General features: G+C 45.3%; 1 long non-coding RNA gene and 1 pseudogene across 1 annotated transcript; one reads left to right on the top strand and one right to left on the bottom strand.

Moving 5' to 3' along the window:
- Window positions 1-388: 388 nt before the first annotated feature.
- On the top strand, window positions 389-8,312 carry LOC133080690 (uncharacterized). The gene is made up of 2 exons (XR_009698581.1): window positions 389-578; window positions 7,990-8,312. It is a non-coding gene; the product is annotated as an uncharacterized LOC133080690 (long non-coding RNA).
- Window positions 8,313-8,561: 249 nt separating this feature from the next.
- LOC133080394 (uncharacterized) lies at window positions 8,562-20,704 on the bottom strand (annotated as a pseudogene).
- Window positions 20,705-21,325: the final 621 nt, after the last annotated feature.

Raw genomic sequence — 21,325 nt, 5'->3', positions numbered from 1 at the left:
AGCTCATGATCTACCTAACCAAACACAAGTTCATGTAGATTTTCTTCTATGTTTTCTTCTATAATTTTGAAGTTGTGCCTTTTAAATGTGTCTAAGAATAATTTTGAATGAGTTGGCATAAGTTGTAAAGTTCGTGTCTACCTCCATTTCATGTCGTACGGTTTCCAGTTAACGGTTCCTTAACTATTTTTGGAGAAGTTATGGGACACAGTCTCCGTTTCAGTGAACGCCCAAAGTTGAATGGGTTCCGCAGTTCTGCCTGCAGGGAGCGCTGTGTCCCGTGAACTGTGAGGGACGCGCGGCCTGCAGTTCCTGCACTGACCACACGGTGGCGCTGAGCTAGCCTCTCTGACCCAGGGCGCATGCGTGTTCTCCCCCACTGCCTGCAGCTGGGAGCAGTTGTGTCTCCTCAGGCACCGCCGAGGCTTCGGCCGGGACGCCCGGCTCAGCGTCTCTGCTGACAGGAACTCAGTCTCCTTAGGACTCGCTGGGCTTTCGGTTTCAGGACGACGCAGGGCTGTGTCCACGCTGACGGAAGCTGGGTTTCCTGAGGACCCAGGCGACGCCGGGAGGAAAGGGTGAGAAGAAGTGGGGAGAAGCTTCCTGTGGGCGGCTGACGGCTGAGGGGGTCCGTCTTCCTGCGACCCAGGAAGGGCTTGGTGTGGAAAGCTGGGTTTTTAGTCACTTCGGTGTGCTGTGTAGCCAGCATGTGGTATGGGGTGTCCAGTTTTCCCAGCACCATTTACTGTGGGGCCTGTCCTTCCCCTCGGTGTGTCCGTGGCCCCCTTGTCGTAACTTAACGGACGCCCCCCCCCACCCCCCCAGCCCCCCTGCCCCCCCGCCCCGTGTGGGTTGGATTCTGGGCTCTCTGTCCCGTCCCTCTGGACCGTGTGCCTGTTTCTGTGCCAGTTCTGCCCTGTTTGGGGACTGTAGCTTCTCAGCAGAGTGTGAAGTCGGGGAGGGAGGTGCCTCCAGCCCGTTCTCCTTCCTCAGGGTCGCTTTGGCTCTTCGGGGTCCACTGTGGTTCCACACAAATGTTAGGAGGATTTGCTGTTTCTGTGAAAAATACCCTTGGAATTTCGGTAAGAGTTACGCTCACTGTGTACATTGCTTTGGGAAGCATGGACATTTTAACAATATGAATTCTTGCGTTCCATGAGCACGGGATATTTTTCTATTGATTTGTGTCTTCAGTTTCTTCACCAGTGCCTTAAAGTTTTCAGCGTGCGGGTCTTTCACGTCCTTCGTTAAATTTATTCTAGGTATTTTGTTCTTTTTGATGGAATTGTAAATAGCTTTTGTTTGTTTTTTCCCTCTTTCTGATGGTTCATGATTAGTGTTCAGAAATGCAGTTGATTTTCTGTGTATTGATTTTGTAACTTTACTGAGTTCATTTATTATTTCTAATAGTTTTTTGGTAGAATGAGGTAGAAAACTGGAACTGGAAAATCCCACTGTTTCTATCATATTTAGGTCATCCACAACACCAAAGACGCAGTGTCTCCTACCAGAATCTTCCCACAGTGCCTGTCAATTCCGCGTGGACTCCTATAAGGGCAGTTAGGTTCCTGACTTTGTGGGAAGTGGATCTGGGTTAAGGCTTGGCCTCTATAAGAAAGTGCGATATTTTCTCTACCTTTCTGGTGTGGTCTTGACATGGTGTTTTGGAAAGTTATTGACTTTGCAGTAACTCCAAACCTACAGAAACTTGTAATAGCAGAACAAGGTACTGTGTATCTGCACACTCAGATTACCCAGCCTTCCTTGCTTTACTGCTTTAGCCACTGAACACAAAATACTCCAGTGCATTTTACCCAAAACGGGGGCACTCTTCCAGGGAACCAACACGTAACCTCCAAATGAGGAAATTATGATGGTTTCCGCATTGCGGTCCAGAGTCCATAGGCCCACTTCAACTTTCACCAGCTGCTCCAGCTCTAGGGCAATGTCTTTTTTAAAAATTAATTAATTAATTAATTAATTAATTTTTTGGTGCACTATATACATTTATTTTATTTTATTTATTTATTTATTTAAACATCTTTATTGAAGTATAATTGCTTTACAATGGTGTGTTAGCTTCTGCTTTATAACAAAGTGAATCAGTTATACATATACATATGTTCCCATATCTCTTCCCTCTTGCATCTCCCTCCCTCCCACCCTCCCTATCCCACCCCTCTAGGTGGTCACAAAGCACCGAGCTCATCTCCCTGTGCTATGCAGCTGCTTCCCACTAGCTATCTATTGTACATTTGGTAGTGTATATATGTCCATGACACTCTCTCACCCTGTCACATCTCACCCCTCCCCCTCCCCATATCCTCAAGTCCATTCTCTAGCAGGTCTGTGTCTTTATTCCCATCTTGCCACTAGGTTCTTCATGACCTTTTTTTTTTTTTTTCCTTAGATTCCATATATATGTGTTAGCATACTGTATTTCTTTTTCTCTTTCTGACTTACTTCACTCTGTATGACAGACTCTAACTCCATCCACCTCACTACAAATAACTCAGTTTCGTTCCTTTTTATGGCTGAGTAATATTCCATTGTATATATGTGCCACATCTTCTTTATCCATTCATCCGATGATGGACACCTAGGTTGCTTCCATGTCCTGGCTATTGTAAACAGAGCTGCAATGAATATTTTGGTACATGACTCTTTCTGAATTATGGTTTTCTCAGGGTATATGTAGGGCAGTGTCTTTTCCCATTCTGATCCAGGTTTCTTTTTCTGGAACAATTACTGGTACTTTCCCTCATTTTCACAACCTTGATGGATTTAAAGCACACAAGATGAGTATGATCTGGGTGGCTTTTCTGTATTGTAACATGTATCAGTACTTCATTTATTTTGTGTGTGTGTGGATTAAATGTACCGATCATTTACCATTTAAACTATTTTAAGTACACCATTCTATGGCATTAACCACACTCACATTGTTGTACAAATATCCTCACCATCCACATTCAGATCTTTTCAGTTTTCACTGGTGAAACTCTGTAGCCATTAAACATGAATTCCCCTCAGCCCCTGGCAACCACATTCTACTTTCTCTCTCTGAATTTGACTTTTCTGGGTACCTCATATAAGTGGAATCATATCATTTTTGTCCTTTTGTGACGGAGTTATTTCACTTACCTTAATGACTTCAAGGTTCATATATGTTGTAGCACGTGTCAGAAGTTCCTTAATTTTTAAGGCCAAATGACATTCTTTTGTGTGTATACCACATTTAGTTTATCCACTCATCCATCAATGGACACTTGGATTGCTTCCACCTTTTGCTATTGTGATTAATGCTGCTGTGAGTATGGGTGTACCCGTATCTCTTCCAATCCCTGCTTTTAGTCTTTTGGGTATATACCCTGATGTGGAATTGATGGATCATGTGTTAATTCTGTGTTTACCTTTTTGAGGAGCTGCCATACTATCTTCCACAGGGGCTGCACCATTTCACTTTATTCCTTTCATGGCAGAATAACATGGCGGTTTATGGATCAACCCCATTATGTTTATCCGTTTACCCACTGATGGACGTTTGCATTGTTCCTTCCTTTTGGCTCTTGTGAACAGTGCGGCTATATATATATATGTACACCTGTTTTCAGTTCTTTGGGGTCTCTATCTAGAAGTGGAGGTGTTGAACTATATGGTAATTGTACATTCATATTGTAAACATAGGTTGCACCCTTTTCCATTTCCACAAGTCATGTTTAAAGGTTCCAATTTCTCTGCATTGTTGGCAACATTTGTTATTTTTAATTCTCTTGATTATAACCATTTTAGAGTGTGTGAAGGAGTTATTGCATTGCGGTTTTAATTTGCATTTCCCTCCTGTCTTGTCATCTGCTTGTTGACCATTTTCATGTCTTGTGCAAAGAAGGGTCTATTTAAGTCCTTTGTCCATATTTAAAATTGGGTTGTTTGTTTTTGTTGATGAGTTATGAGAGTTCTTGATATACACTGGATAAATAAAGACTCATCAGATATATAATGTGGAAATATTTTCTTCCATTATGTGGGCTGTCTTTTTACTTTCTGTATTGCATCTGGTCATTGTCAAGCCACGGAGAGAGGCTTGACAGACAGGGCTGTGAGGGACGATTATGTTTGACTTGGCCAACACGTCAAATCGACTTGGCCGACACGTCACATTTCCTTCAAGCCTCCAGATCTGTGAGATAATAAATTTCTATTGCATATAGCTGCTCAGTGTGTGGTATTTCATATGGCAGCCCAGGAAAATAATAAAGATTTTGGTATCAGGAAGAGGAAGGCTGCTTAACACTTACCTACACATGTGGAAATATTTTTAGATTTGGGTAATGCAAAGAGGCTGGTGTTGGTGTGCTTAATAGGAAAAGCTCAGATAGACTGGAAGACCTGTTGGTAGAAAATGTACGTTGATGGAGATTATGGTGAGGGATCAGAAATGAAAGAGGAAAGCTGAGAGAAAGCTTCTGTAATCTTAGAAATATATATATAAGCATAAACAAATGAATGTTGGTGATACCTCAGATGGAAATGGAGAACATGCCACTGAAAACATGTGGAAAGGTGAATCTTGTAATAAAGTGGCAGAAAACTTTTCTGAATAGTATTAGGTTGCGTGTACAAATTAGAACTTGAGTGTGATGATTTTGGATGTTTAGCTGAAGAGATTTCTAAGCAAAGTATTGAAGAAGGTATGGCCTGATTTCTTCTTGATGCTTGCAGTTATGAGAAGAGAAAGTACACTGAAGAGAAAATTGTTAAGAAAAGCAGAAAGAAATCCTGAAGTTTTGGAAACATCTCAGTCTATCCAGATAACCTGCTTTTGAAATAGAGCCAAGGGTGTGCCTGGAAAAACTTTTGCTAAAGGGTTGATGCGTGTGATTCATACAGTCAACCATCTCAGCAGAACCAGGAATAGCTATGTGGTCATACAGGAAAGGCCTGTGGAGGATCCTCTTGTCTGAAGACCTGAATCTCATGAATTGCATAGAAGGCCAAGAAGGGTTTTGAGAGTCTGACAGTAGCAGACACAATGTTGCTCTGGACTGAAATAACCAAATCGGATGAAGTAGAGAAAGACTGATTTGAGGACAGGGACAGACGGAGTGGCTTGCTTGGTTGCTACTGCCACCAGGTGTTCAGAGGGCACAGGCTGAGGTACCAGGGTCACAGACAGGGGGGCCCAGAGGACAGAGCATGCAGATGAAAGGGAGCAAAATTTGCCACCCCAGTGTGTCTCATTATCTTGAGGATTAAATTAAGGTCATTCTTTTTAAGAACAGAAGAGTCAGGAAGAAATTTTGACCTCCCCCTTAGCTACCTATAGGATTTAGATAGAGGACCTGTTACCAAAATGGAGCTGTCAGCAGAAATATGTGCAGAAAACATGGGCTAGGTGTGGTGGTGTGGGGGCCAGGAGACTCAGCAGCGCCTAGAGCTCAGAGTCCACTCTGTGTCCCATTGTCTCCACTGGCCCAGCAAGTATTTACTTATCAAACATCTGCTTTTCCATTTTCATGTGAATTGCCTTCTTCCCCTTTGAAGTCCCAAACCACTAACCCCAACCTCCTCTTTCGTCTTTAGCTTAAGATGATACTTAAGGTGAGTTACTCAGGTTTCCTGGGTCTCTCCCATGTATACATATTATTAAGTGTTTATTGGAATTTTTCCTTTTAATCTGTCTCATGTCAATTTAATTTTTAGACCAGCCAGAAGGACCTAGAAACGTAGAGGGAAATTTCTTCCTCCTTGATAGAGCCAGTACATTTTTTTTCTTATCTTAAAATCCAATAGAATTTGCTCTGTTTCTTTCTGACTTGCTTGACACCTTGTTTACATCATTTTGCTTTTTTACTTTGGGAATGGGAAACTCTATCCTATGCCTGCCCCACCAGTGTAATTTGAAAGCAAAGAACTTGGGTTAAAGAACAACAAATTGTAAAACTTATAAAAATAGCAAGTGAGACTTTATTCAATACTACTGCAACACGAGGCAGACTGGACTAAACTCCAAATACAACAGGGACGAGTGGGGATTTATACCAACTGGCAGAGTGATGAGATGGAAACTCACTTATAGGAGGTAACAGAGGTCAGAGGATCTTCTTAAACTGGCTTAAGAGGTTCTTGCTAAATGCAGTCAAGGTCTTGTATCTCAAAGGTGGAAGATCAGGAATTTGATCACATATCAAGGGTGGAGAAATTCTCAGTAAATTGACTTAGCAGGAGTCTTACTAAAGGCAGGCCAAGGTTGAGGTCTCCTCAAGAAGAGAGCTCAGAGGAGCCTCACTAAAGTTTGATCAAGGAAGGAGTCTTTGTCCATCCGCCTTTCTGGCTCAAGATAAGAAGAGGCATTCTTCTTTCCTCTGTACAATAGAAGTCCATTTCTTGTTCAGTGGTCTTTTGATTGTTAAGGGCCTCCTGTACTGTATGTTGAGAGTTTATAGTAGAGGATATTGTTTGTATGGTGTGAGCCTTTAAACCTGCAATAAGGGGGATTATCAAGAGAGTAAAATAAAAGCAAAGATTAATGGTTGAGGCAGACTGAAATGACAATTTCTGAGTCCAGAGTGCAGCTAATCAAGAAAATTTCTAGACATTTGGCACAAAATATCTTTAGATGGTGGAGTGACAACATCAGTGCCAGTCTGATGGATTTCTTGGATGGATTTACTGAATGTTCCAGGTGGTGGCATAGACATCAGAGAGATTTTGATAAGATTGTCCACAGTCATGGTATTTCCTGGAGCAGAGACTAAAAGGTGCAGAAATTAGGTGAACTCCCTGAGGGGCCTACACAGCAGCAGCTCCAGGCACCAAGGTTATTCGCATACCATCTTCTGAAGTTTCTTTGAAGTTTTTGTCAAGTTGTCCTGCATCAGCTCACACGGCTTCATTAGGTACCGGGTCAGGGGGGGAGTGGGAAGATCAGCTATAGACAACTTAGAGTCACAGTGAGGATCTGGGTAGTCACGTTTTGGTTCTTCATGATGTGAATTCTGGAGGGTGGGATAAAATTCGGAACATTACTTTGGAGAGACGTAGCCAGATAGTGAAGGAAGCTACAAGAGGTGAGAATTTGTTAAGGACCAACTAAATATGAGAAATGGCAGGATCAAGACAAATTTACAGGTAGATAAATACCTTCTAAGAAAATTAACTGGGCTAGAATCTGATAACCCAAAAGGATTGGCTGTAGTTTTCTACTGAAACATAAAATTTCTCCATATAGTCACCCTACTTGTGATCAAACCTTAACAAAGTAAGGTTATCCTTTTTCACAAAATTCATCTGTTCTAATTAGATTTGGCCTGATTATTCACACATGTTCAGCAAGAATGATTACTGACCACATGAACATTTTAGTTTGTTTTGGTTGAATTTTTCATAAGGAATCTCAGGTTGTAGTCTTAAAAGCCTCTTGAGGTTTGGAAGACATGCCAAGAACTTACCACCAGACCTCATATGCAGTAGCTATAGATTTGGGTGAATTCCTCTCTTCTCTCATTATTATCTCTTCTGTAAAATATTCTAAGGTTCCTGGTCCTATCAAGAAGTGCCTTTCCTTACTTTCCTGTAAGGCTGAGTACCACATGAGCCAGGATGCAGGCCAGTTATCCTGAGATGTCTTTGTAACCATTGGCAATAAAAATCAACCTTAGTGTCTTGAACTCTCAGGACACATCTGATTTTATACACATCACTAAAATGTGACAGTCCAGTCAAAGCCTTGGTTACATGGCCAATATTTCCAAGTGTATTCTGTTATAAGGAGGGTAGATTCTGAATAAACCCATGCAAAAAATCAAATTCTGGTAAAAGTGGAGGATTACGAACTTGGAAGACATTTTAACAGTTTCTTATGGAGTTAAACATACACCTACCATGTGATTGAGGAGTGGGCTACAAAGTACTTACCCAACTGATTTAAAATTTTATGTTTGGACTTTTCTGGTGGCACAGTGGTTAAGAATCTGCCTGTCAATGCAGGGGACACGGGTTTGAGCCCTGGGCCGGGAGGATCCCACGTGCTGCGGAGCAACTAAGCCTGTGCGCCACAACTACTGAGCCTGCGCTCTAGAGCCCGCGTGCCACAACTGCTGAGCCCGCGCGTCACAACTACTGAAGCCCGCGTGCCTAGAGCCCGTGCTCCGCAACAAGCGAAGCCACCGCAATGAGAAGCCCACGCACCGCAACAAAGAGTAGCCCTCACTCGCCGCAACTAGAGAAAGCCTGTGCACAGCAACGAAGACCCATCGTAGCCAATAAATAAATAAATAAATAAATAAAATAAAATTTTATGTTCACACAAATGCCTTCATGGGAATGCTTATATCAGCTTTATTTATTTGAACCATTTTCCAGTCTCTGAATTTTGCTCCTATGGTGATTGGTTTTTGGAAAATTTCCAAAATAATTAGTGCATACTCATATCTATTGTGTAATTTCAATTACATAAACCCATTTTCTGAGGCACCTTCAACCTAAACATCTCTGTCACCTCCTCAGCCCCAGCACAGCCAACCTCTCCCTCGGGGTTTCTGACATACTCAGGAGGAGGTTTATCGCACTATGTGTCTTGCACAGTAATAGTACATGACTGTGACCTCAGATCTCAGACTGCTCAGCTCCGTGTAGGCTGTGGATGTATCCACACTCATGGTGATTGGCCTGGAACTTCTGGCCATACCTTGTTTCACCATCTTTGGGGTCAATTTGTGCCATTCACTAAAGCCCTTGTCCAGAGGCCTTTTGAACCAAGTGCATAAAGCAGCTGGTGAAGGTGTGTCTGAAAGCCTTGCAGGAGACATTCACTGATGCCTTGGGCTTCTTTGCCTTAGTGCCAGACTGCAGCAGCTGGATGTGGGAGTGGACACCTGTGGAGAGGGGTCAGGAGTGGATGAAATCCACTTGACTTGTCCTGATTCCCTCCCCAGCCCAGGGACTGGGAAGTTCCTTACACGTAGCCACTGCCACCAGGAAGAGGATCCTCCCGGTCCAGTCTGTGGCGAGGACTATGAGACTTCCGTAGAGGACGCTGTATGGTTGTTGGATGATGCTCTTAGGGCAAGACATACCCATATTTAACCTAGGGTATCTCAACTTATTTGCCCATTGACGAGGCAGAATATTTCATATTCAGTGCCTGTCTAGCCAGGAAAAGATGGACATCCCATGGGCCATGCTCAGTGGGATGCCAAAGGCCCAAGTCCTAATCCTTGTCTGAGAATATGTGTCCCCCATCACATCCTTGACCTCTGTGCAGACAGAGGTCTTCAAACTGAGAAAGAAGCCCCACACGACATGCCCCTCTTTTTGAGCCCACCTTTGAATGACAGGGAAACAACCTGAACATGTTCTGAGCTTTGATAACTAAATGTTACTCCTAGGGTCAGACTGTCTCCCCAAACTCTGCAACCATTGGATTAAAAAAATCCTGTTTTCCACTTCTAAGAATTAGGATATCTAGAAAGCCTACAAATTTACCTGTTAAACACAGTTCTCATTGCCTCATTGAGTTGGGTATGTGTTCCCAATAGAATCCAATATTAATCACACAGGAGTAAGCAGTCCTTAACAACTCTTAATTTAGATTTGTTTTAGCTGAAAAGAGAAGACTCAGTGCCTGAGAGGAAACCACTCCCCTGTTCCTTCTGCATCTTCTCCTGGGGCTGCAATCCTGTGCTGGGTGGGTCCTGAGCACCCCCAGTACCACCCTGCAGGGAAGGGTCCTGCCTGGTCTCACATTGTATCTACCTCAGTATCTCTAGTCCAGTATTCAATGGCTGTGCCCTGCCTTCAGAATCCTTTTACAGTGACACCATATTCTTTCTACATCATCTCTTGAAATAGTGAATCGGCCTTACTAAACCCACATACTTTACAGGGAGACCCCAAGCAAGGATTTTATGAAACCACAAGAGAGCCCTTTCCCTGGAGGTGCCAGATGCATTGATACAGTTGACAGTCGTGTGAGTCCAGAGTCTATCAGGGGCTTTGGGGGTTCCTCTCATTTCCTTTGGGCTCCTCTGGTTTTAATATTATGTCAGAGAACACCTGCACATAGAAGCCATGGATCTCAATGCACACATAACATCTAATATTCCAATAATACAGACACACACACACACACACAGTGGCTAATTATCATAGTAATGTACTTGAAATTTCTTCTTTTCTATACCTAGCACATGGGCAGTGCCCTCCGTGCCCTGACACACACTGACCCTAGGCTTGAGTGTGTGACTTGCTTTGACAAACAAAAGCAAACACAGTAAAGTGGAAACTGGCGTGTGCATGCACGTTGGGTTTGCCTGTTCTTGAAGAATCTGGATACGGCAGTTGCCCCATGGGAAGGGTGCAGGCTTGCCCCACATTGTCAGAAGCGGGGCACAGTCACAACATTTCTCACTCATAGTGCCTGCACCTGAGGGACCCCAGAGACCCCCCCACCTGCAGGAAGGAAGACCTGAGAAGTCTGAGGAGGAAGAGGAGGATGAGGCAGCCTTGTTGTCAACTGACTCAGGTGATGCTGTTCTACTGGGTTACCAGGTGGGTGGGGCAGTAGCGGGAAGATGAGCTGGGTCAGCTCCATGAGGGATGCCCTGGCCTTTGCAGGGCACCTCGTCACCAGAAGTTTCTCCGTCCTCGGGCTCAATCCTGCTGGTCATCTTTCTTCTTGACCGCCTGCCCTGTGGACCTAGGACCCCAGCATCTGACAGGTAGATAGACTCACTGCTTAATCACCCACAACCGCGCCAACTGTGGGAAACCTGCGTCGTCTTCTACGTCTGGTGGAACCCGGATTGTGATTACACCTGGATCCACCAAAAACTCCTGGAAGAGGAGGGAAACTTTGTCATAGAACACTAAGGAAAGAGAGAAAAACAGCCTGAGGCTGATGAGTGAGGATCCTGAGTTTGGTCTGTAAGCTGCAGGTGTCAGAGGCTTCGACCTGATCTCCTTTTCTGGACTTTGTCTCACTGTGGTCTCTGGGCATCCCTAAGTTCTCCTCCTTGGAGAGTCTGCATCTTGTAGCACTTACAGCTTTCATCCACTAGTGTTATCCTGGAGCCTCATTACTGTGGTAGTCGTCTGGGGGAGAGGGGTCTTATATATTCTTATGATTAAATCTCAGTGAGGCAGTTATCCCGTGTCTCTAATCTGTGATTCTCACAGGGTTTCCGCAGTGGTGTCAGGGTGGGACTTGTTCCCTTCTGATTACCCACCTGATTCACAAAAAATTATGACCAGGGAGCTTGACATTATTAGTTGCACAAAAATGTTTCCTAATTTTAGGGAGAAAGAAAATAGAGATATGTGACTCATGAATACTTAAAAAACTTAAAAGAAAGGCATTTCATAAATATAAACAGTATCAGAAATTCTCTTTCAAAAAGAAAATGAAACATTATGCATCTGTTATTTTTTTAACTTGTCAAAGTATGTTTTCTGCTAAAATATACGTAAAAACCTGTGTGTGTGTGTTAAAATGTAGCCAGATTTGTTTTCATCAGGTATGGTGAGACACACGGACGTGGAAGTGATTGTCAGTTTACACTCACAGACCCCTAGAAACAGGGGGCACACACCACACAGGGGCCACTCAGGGAGGCACTGGGGTTGGTCAGGAGACAGAAGAGGGGGCGGGACATGCATCAGAGACCTGACTGGGGTTTTGGAATGGATGAGGCAGGGTAGGTATGCTGAGTAAAATTAGCACTGGATAACTTGAATAATTTTGTCAGGCTCTTGGGCAGGTGTGGTCTCTGGTTGTCAGAGACCTGGCCCTGGGGTGACCCAGGTCAGGAGGAATATGGAAAGGTGTGTGAGAGCTTGTAAGAGAGATAGAAAATAGAGATGTGCTCTGGATTGGTGGCTTGTACATCAGAGGTACACCTACAGGAAGGTGTCTGATATCTGCAGGAATTTGCAGCCCAGGAAGGGGCAGTCTGTGCAAGATCAAGGCCCCCCATATCAGAACATTGAGAATACAGAAATAGGAAAATATAGTTGCTACAATTGTCCCTGTGGCGCTCTGGCTTCAAATTAAGGGAACTTTGGGTGAGTGAGTTTCAGGGAATATGGCAGAAGTCACTCTAAATGGAATAAAACATTTTACTGTGAGAATAGGAAGAACAAACACAAGTAAAAGTATGAAGATTCCTTGTAAACTGGCTCGTCACCAAGTCCCCACTTGTATGGCATTAGCCAGGAAAACAGATTTGAAGTTTTGGGGCTCTCTAAAAATACCTGGGCGGAGTTGTGAAGAGTATTAGAATATGCTCAGGCCAAGGAGACGGGTCCAGAAGTTACGCCCTTTGAGAGTATGAACTGTAAGTAAGTTTATGCAAAGACAGTAGTATTTGTTTATAGCCAAGGCTGTAGTAGGAGCGGGTGGTCCTACTCCATAGGGGTCAAGGTGTTGACTGAAAGGAGGCTGGTGCTTCCTGGAGACAACATTTATGTCCATTATTTTCTTTCTTTTTTAAACTTCTGCTCCCTGCATTCATTCATTCATTCATTCATTTATTTATTTATATTTTTGGCTGCGTTGGGTCTTCGTTGCAGCGAGCGGGGGCTACTCTTTGCTGCGGTGCGCAGGCTTCTCATTGCGGTGGCTTCTCTTGTTGCAGAGCACGGGCTCTAGGTGCGCGGGCTTCAATAGTTGTGGCTCGTGGGCTCTAGAGTGCAGCCTCATCCGTTATTTTCTTTAAATTAAGACTTTATTTTTTTGAGAGCAGTTTTAGGTTTACAGCATAATGGGGGGGGCAGTACAGAGCTATCCCATATACGTACTGACCCCCCACATGCACAGCCTCCGCCATCATCAGTACCCTCAGATGGCACATTTGTTACAGCTGATAAACTGTCATGACACATGGCAATTACCCGAAGTCCATAGCTTACCTTAGGGTTCACTCTTGTACATTTCACGGGACTTTACAAATGTATGACGTGTGTCCAGTATTAAGGAATCATGAGGAGTATTTCTCTGCCCTAAAAGTCCTCTGACTTCACCTGTTCATCCATCTTCCTCTTCCCGAACTCCACACAATCACTGATCTTTTTACTGTCTCCATAGTTTTGTGTTTTCCAGAATATCACAAAGTTAAAAGCATACAATATGAAGCCTTTTCGGATTGGCTTCTTTTACTTAGTAATATGCATGCCTCTTCCATGTCTTTTCATTCTTTTATTGCCAGATAATATTCTATTGCTTGGATGCACCACAGTTTATTTATCTGTTCACTTACTGTAGGACATCTTGGTTGCTTCCAAGTTTTGTCAACCATGAATAAAGCTGATATAAACATTTGTGTGCAGGTTGTCACGTGGACCTATGTTTTCTATGTCTTTGGGTAAATACCAAGGTGTATGATTGCTGGGTCATATGGTAAGAGCATGTTTCCTTTCATAGAAACTGCTGAAATGTCTCCCAAAGTGGATGCACCATCTTGCGTTACAACAAGCAGTGAATGAGTTCCTTTCCTTCTATAGTCTTGCCGGCATGTGGCGGGTAATTGCGATGTGTCATGACAGTTTATCAGCCTTGCCGGCATGTAGCGTGGTCCATGTTCCAGATTTTGGCTGTTTGAATAATTGTGTACAGTCATCACATCATGGTTTTACTTTGCATTTCCCTGATCACATGTGAAGCAGAGCTTCTTCTCATATGCTCATTTGCTACCTGTTTATCTCCGTTGGTGAAGTTTCTATTCAGGTCTTTGGCCCCCCTTTTTTTTTTAAAATAAATTTATTTATTTTTTATTTTTTTTTATTTTTGGCTGTGTTGGGTCTTTGTTGCTGTGCGCGGGCTTTCTCTGGTTGCGGTGAGTGGGGCTGCTCTTCGATGCAGTGCGCAGGCTTCTCATTGCAGTGGCTTCTCTTGTTGCAGATCATAGGCTCTGGGCATATGGGCTTCAGTATTTGTGGCACACGGGCTCAGTAGTTGTGGCACGCGAGCTCTAGAGCACAGGCTTAGTAGTTGTGGCGCAGGAGCTTAGTTGCTCCGCGGCACCAGGGCTCGAACCCGTGTCCCCTGCATTGGCAGGTGGATTCTTAACCACTGCGCCACCAGGGAAGTCCCTTTGGCCCATTTTTTAATCAGGTTTTCTGTTTTCATATTGTTGAGTTTCAAGTGTTCTTTGTATAATTGGGTAACAGTATTTTACCAGATGAATCTGTTACAAATAATTTATCCTAGGCTGTGGCTTGTATTCTCATTGTCTTGACATTGTCTTCCACAGAGCAGAAGTTTTAAAATTTAATAGAATCTAGCTTATCAAAGATTTATTTTATGGATCCTAAAAAGTCATCATTCATTCTACCCTAAATCATCTAGTTTTTCTCCTGTGTTATCTCATGGAAGTTTTAGAGTTTTGAATTTTACATTCAGCTCTGTGAACCATTTTCAGTAAAGTTCTGTGAAGACTATAAGGTCTTTGCCAAGACCTATCCACTTTTTTGCATGTGGATATCCAGTTGTTCCATTTGCTAAAAAGCCCCATTAATTTTCAGAATGGCACAGATAGGAGTAATCTCTTCCAGACTTTGCTTTAATCTTGGGAAAACGGGGGTGTACATTTTGGCAGAGAGCAAGGATTATACCAGGATTGTGGTCTAAGCAGAGAGTGAGCCCAGACACATAATAGAAATACCAATATCAAAAGAAGAAAAGCAGTAAAAGTTATGTGTTCATCATTTGTGTTTTAAGAGGGACCATCCACAGGCTTTACTGGGGCTCAGGATTTAGCATCCAGGATGAAGTCATCACCAATGGGAAGGTCTTGAGTTGGACGGTTATCATCTGGGATGTGGACTGGAGAACCTCCAAGTGAGTTCCTGCTGCAGTGGATGTGGGTCTCAGCATTTGCCATGGTTGTCTGAAGTAATGTCTCTGTGGCAGAGTGGGCTTCCAATTATAATTTAATGAAAACAACTAGACTGTTACTAATTAGATCAGCAATCATCAGGATGATGTGAGCTGTGCTTGACCAGTCTCTGTTATTGTTGTTGTTTGCGGACATATAGGGTCCTGTATCAAATGAGCCACCTGCCCTGTAGGACAGGTTATGGTTAGTGCTTCCAGGAGAGTATGTGCCCTAGATCTGGTGTCCAACCCTTTTGGTATGGGGGAAAGATAGTAAAATATATTAAAAAATAAATCAAGCCATGGGGAAAGGGAGAGAAACATTCAGGGGATTATGTGCCAGACTGGAATTTGGAAAGGAATTATTTGAGAAGAGCATTATGTTTCTAATAGCAAACATCTGTCTAGGACTTATCAGGGACATGATGGTTCTACTGAATGATATTCCAAGACCCTACATTGTGTGTATTGAAAATGAAATGTGTAGTTTAGTTACTATTAGTAAAGTCTATAACTCCAAAGGAAATAAGTAGTGCCCTACTTAGTGCCCTAAGTAGGTCTTAGCATACATGGAAATATGTGTCATTTTGATTTATGTTTTAGGTATCTTTGAGGCAAGAGATTCCCAGATACTTTTACACCAAAGGGGACAATTTTTGGACAGTGGCCCAATAGTTTATTATAAATGAGCAGATGGGGTTATTTGTTGTCCAGGGTGTCCACTGCTAAGGCCACTGCACCTGCCCTGTCCCTGGGACTTGACCTCGTGCTCCTGAGTCCAGAGCACTCCTTGGTGTCCTGATTACACCCTGCAGCCCAGCCCCTCCTGTCTCCCTGCAGGGAGGTTTGTGTCTGGGCTCACACTCATCTCCCTTTATTGTGTCTCTTACACAGTAATGCATGGTCCTGTCCACGGCTCTCAGGCTGTCCATTTGCAGATACAGCATGTTCCTGGCATTGTCTATGGAGATCACAAATCAGTCCTGCACAGAGTCTGCATAGTTAGTGCTACCAGTACCAGTATTAATGGATGAGACCCACTCCGGCCCCTTCCCTGGAGCCTGGCACACCCAGCTCATCCAGTAGCTACTGAAGGTGACTCCAGAGGCTGCACAGGAGAGTGTCAGAGACCCCCCAGGCTACACCAAGCCTCCCCCAGACTCCACCAGCTGGACCTCTGCAAACACAGAGACATCCTGGTCAGGAGACTGTCACACATCCACTGATTCCCTCACTCATATCCCCTCACATCCTCAGTATCTCTTGTTGTCCATCAGTTACCTTGTAAAATAGCAACAAAGACAAAGCAGCTCAGCCCAGACTCCACGGTGAGTTGTCTGTATTCAGTCCTTGCACAGCTGATGCCGAGGCAGGGCCATAACAGTGAGGTGTGGGGGTCCTCCGAAGGACGACTTGGGCTCGAAGATGCCCCAGCTGGTCCTTCCTTGGACTGAAGGACACTTGATGTCCCATCCAATCTTACTTCTCTCTCTATCACTCAGGGTCAGAGCTGCATCAGGACTGACATCACTCAGCATCACAAACATACTTTCCTAAAAACAAATTCCATGCAAATGGAATCCATTTTCGATGACTGCTTTTTAGGTGACCTGAAATAACTGAAAAAATACCTTAGCATAGTTATTGATAATATGAACCTGCTTCTTTAGGCAAATATAAAATATAAAATAACAACGGCAATGGTCAGTTTTATGTGTCAGCTAGCCTGGGCTCCCTCTCCAGTTATTCAGTCAATCCCTAATCCAGGTGTTACCCTGAAGGTATTTTGTAGATGTTGTTAAATTCTATCATCATTTTACTCTAATCTAGGAATATTATCCTAGATAACCTGGTTGGGCTTGATTCAATCACAACAGACCTGAAGAAAATGCAGTTCCACAGTGGACAGCAGCTTCATCTGCTACTCGAGATTTCCAGCCTGGCCTTCCTGACGTCTGGCCCCATGAAGGTTGTATGTCTCCAACCGGCCACATAGCCTCCATCCTCCAGAGCTCGCAGCACAGCGGGGTGTCCATCAGGCTCTGCTGGAAGCCACAGGTCAGGGTGGTGACCCCACAATAGTTTGATCAGGACAAGTTCAAACTCCACATCCCGTTGTGTCTAAACAAACATCACTCCCTTGAGTACTTATGTCCACTTACCTTCCCCAGCGAGTGCACGTGCAAAGGACAGCAGGCACATCCTGGTCCACAGCAAGTCTGAAAGTCCCATCACACCTTCCCAGGTGCCTGCAGGAGCCACAGCCTGGGCCACACCTGAGCTCCAGGTAAAGGGTCTGCCCCTGGGGTTTAGACCACAGAAAGGGCATGACCCCTTTTCAGAGAGTGGAAGGAGAAAGGGTTTGGGGACAAAAAGATGAAGGAGAAAGAAAGCTGATTCACAGAAGAGACAGCCTGATCAGTGTTCACAGTTCAGCGTTGAGTCTGGTGAGAGGAGGGTTAGATTTAAAATCCATCAGCTTCTCTCAGGGACTGGCCCAGCCTTAGGCTCCGTCTGGCTGGGACCAGGACAGCAAAGACTGTCCTTGTGTAGGATTTCTGTTGAGGTCTGCTCTTCCAGTCTGATAGGAAACCAGCAACCAGCTTCCTCAGGCTCCCTCACATCCCTGCTCCTGGTGACCATCAGCAGTCATTTCTGGCTCTGTACGTGGCACTCTGCATTGGTGCACGTGAGACTGTGTGCTCGTGTTAGAGCAGAAGCTTCTAATCAGAAATCTGTAGTTGACAAACAATTACAAACGTAGAGAGGGTCTACGAGAAATGGTGAGACGCAGAGGGAACCACAGGCTCTGGCAGGAAACCTCTACCTTCATCCGCACCTGCTCCTGTGGCTGGTCTCTGTGCTCAGTGGGTCCTGAGCATCCCCTGGTGGCCTCAGCCCTGCCTCATGGTCCTCAGTGAAACCTGCAGCCCAGCCCCTCCTGTCTCCCTGCAGGGAAGTTTCTGTCTGGGCTCACCCTGACCTCCCCTCCCTGTGTCCCTCGAACAGTCTGCAGCCATGCCCTCGGTGGTTACAGAGCTCAGCTGCAGGGAGAACTGGTTCCTGGATGTGTCTCTGGAGATGGGGAGTTAACTCCTAGGGGCTGGGGCTGGGGCTGAGTCATCATTCTAGCATATTCCTGATGACCAGTGCAGCCCCTACCCCAAGGGCTGATGGATCCCAGCTCCAGCAATAACCACTGGTTGAGATGAGGAATCCAGAGACAGCACAGGTGAGGGAGAGGGTCTGCAAGGTGTAGTCCTGGGCCCAACTCCTGTACCTGCACCTGGGACAGGACACCTGGGCACAAGGAGAGTCAGTCGCCGTCAGTCACCTGTGGCCACAACCATCCCCGCAGACGCGTGTCTGACACCTGCGACCCTCACTTTGGGGAGGTGTCACCAGGCGGAGGAGAAGAACCCACAGCCTCCTCTTCTTCCGGACCACAGCTCTGCTTTCCCCAGAGACCTCAGCCCTGTCTGCGGAGGGAGCTGTGAGCTCCCGCAGCCCAGGGGTGGACTTTACCCTCGAGCTTGAAGAGGAATTTTCATATTGGAAGCCTTGTCCTTAGAAGTGGGGAGGGACTGAAGAACTCCTTTTCTGTTATTTCTTATTATTGCTAACCAACATATAATCATTCTTCCCACTTTCTAAGGACTCAGATTGTTTTCTATCCATAATGGTCCTTTTCTCTTTTCTTTTCAGTTAGTTTCTGCAGGTGTTAAGTGGAAGAAATAGTCCTACTCTATTTTCTGATGTTTGAGAGCTGACACCTTAAAGTTCACTCCTCTCTTCTTCCTCTGCCCACTGCTGGGAAATTTGGTAAGAAGCACAGCTTCTCCCTCCTTCCATGCAGGTGGGAGATCAAAACCACATGAGCCCCGCCTGTGAGCACAACACTTACCCTCCCACGCCCAGGAACCACATTAAAAGCCCTAATCCGTCTCCATTGCTGGTGCTATCAAACTATTTCTGATGTGCTTGAGAGGTCTGCCCTGCTCTCAACAGACACCTCAATAATGGATGTGATACATTTTTCAAATTCCTTTCATGTGTGCCTGTGGCATCATCAGACTGAACTTCTATCTCGAGCTTTGGTCGGGGGTGGGTGTCACTGTGCATTGCCTTGATGTCCACTATTAGTACTGTTGGTGCTGTGAGTGTGGTGTCGAGTCAGTAACCACCACCACCAGGGCCTTCCTTCTCTCGCTTTGGGTGTGTGATGCCGGTGTTGCCTGATACCCATCATGCACTTTAAGGCGCTGCTTGCTGGCTCGTTGTGCTCTGAGCTGCGCCGTGCACGGCCACGTTGCTGACTGCAGCAGAGCCTCTTGTATGGATTCAGCCAACTTCCTTCAGAAGGTTTGATAATTAATTGGTATTTATGGACAGGGGTAAACAGTCATAAGAGACTCTGCCTTCTGTGCATGGGAGTGTTTTCCTCCTATGGCAGCACATCTTCCTAATTCAGAGGTTTCAGAGTTAAGCATAGAATCATGAGGCAGAGATGGGCTGGGGGAGACTGCTCTAAGGAGAGGAAGCCCCAGACCCCGGCAGGGAACAGCCCTGAACCTCCGTCTGCGCCTACTCCCGCGATCAGCCTTGTGTTGGCAGCGCTGACCTCCCTCTGAGGCCCTGAGATCTCCTGGGAGACCCTGGCTGTTACCCGCAGCCCCCACACCTGTCCCTGCGAGGAGGCTTGTGTCTGGCTCACCACGCACTCGGACTGCAGTGTCTCGGGCACAGCCGTACCTGCCTGCACTCCTGGCCTTGGAACTGCACAGCTGTGAGAACACTTGCTTCTCGGTTGTGTCCCTGGAGATGCTGACTCAGGACTGGAGGTCATGCTGTCCTGAGTGTGCCCCTGAGCCCAGGCCAGAGCAGCCGCTCCAGCCCCTTCCCTGGGTGAATGTGGATCCACCACAGGGAATATTCTGAACCTGGGAACATGTAGATGACACAGGTGAGGCTGAGCCTCTCCATGGAGACCACCTCTCCCTCATGCCTTTGTACAATGTGGTTCTCAGCCTGGGTACCTGGGAAGAGAGAAAACTCCTGAGTCACACAGGCACATGGCCTCATCCCATCATCCCATTTCTGAAGGAAAAGTCTGATTCTCTTCAAGTGGTTTAAGATACGCAGCTAAGTCAGACTTCTCATCATGATGTGTAGGCAGACAGAAGGGCTTGTGGCCTCCGGATTCTGAGGGGGGAATTAGTGCAAGTCTGTAGTACTGTACCTATGAAACTGGGCCTTAAGAAGGTATTTCATGCTGAAGAAAGCACTTTAATGGAAGACATAGGATGAAAAAACAAGTTGGAGTTCATTGTCAGCTAACAGGCACCAAAGGAGATTGTGAGATGTAATTTTACAGTAGAATGAAAACAGGCCCAGATAGAAGATGGGAGAAGAAGAAAGAAATGAGAAGCAAAAACGTAAAAGCCATATGTGTAAGCATAATTAAATGGTGAGTAGAGGGAAAAGAGTACATCATCTTGTACAGGGTATAAATTAAAAGCGTAGAATTAGCATTCGGAAGGTCAGTGGGAACTCGTTTGAGAGAGCAGGACTGTGGGCACTCAGAGCGAAGCCCTGGGGCTGCACGGGGGGTAAGGGGAGCATCATTAGATTTTATGGGTCAGGTATCCTCATCCTATGCTCTGCGAAAGCCCTAATGTGGGAGTGAAAGAGCGTCTAACTCTCGCCCTATCAGGGGGGAAGATTGGCCAATGTGTTAGGTCCATCAGGGAGGAGCAGGCCCAGTTGGGATGGGGAGGAATACAGAACAGCAGGCAGATGGCAAGGAGTAAATGTCCTACCTTGGAAGTTCATCCCCGATCACATTCGGTTTAAATGGCGGGACTATGTTTGTAAATTAAAAGGGAAATATTCATAGTCTGGAGGACAATGAAATTTTTCTTCTGATCATGACCTGGTACTAGATTTTTTTCCTCCTCTCAAAACAAGTACAAAATTTCACAAGAGTGAAATATTTGTTCTCTCACATTGGGCACCAACAGAAAGAAGGGATCAGCACATGCATAGGAGGAACCTACCACGTCCAGGAAAGAACCACGGAAAAGGGCAGAGGGAACGCCCCCTGGGGCTCTCACGTGGTCAGGAGTGGTGTCTCTTCTCACCCGCTGGGGCAAGGAAAATAAAATCTGATGATTAAGGGAGCATTAGATGGTGCACTCTGAAGGGTTTCACAGAGCACTGAGGAACGATGACTCCTACTCTAGATGCTGACCCAGTAAGCCCTCAATTCCACGGTAGCACTCATGGACATAGCCCTCCGCTCTCCCACCTCAGCCCTGGCTGAGTTCATATCCAGACCCATCCACTGCCACGCCCTGGGACTGTTACCTAATCCCATTAGGAGACCCACCCAGCAACCTCTTTTTCTCTGTCACTGTCTCCTTTGTAGGAAGTGGCCACAGCAGATGGTGTAGA

Source organism: Eubalaena glacialis, chromosome 19 (assembly GCF_028564815.1).
Source record: "Eubalaena glacialis isolate mEubGla1 chromosome 19, mEubGla1.1.hap2.+ XY, whole genome shotgun sequence".
In the NCBI taxonomy this organism is placed as follows: Eukaryota; Metazoa; Chordata; class Mammalia; order Artiodactyla; family Balaenidae; genus Eubalaena; species Eubalaena glacialis.
Note: the sequence above shows the minus strand (reverse complement) of the source record. Positions and strands in the feature narration are given on the sequence as shown.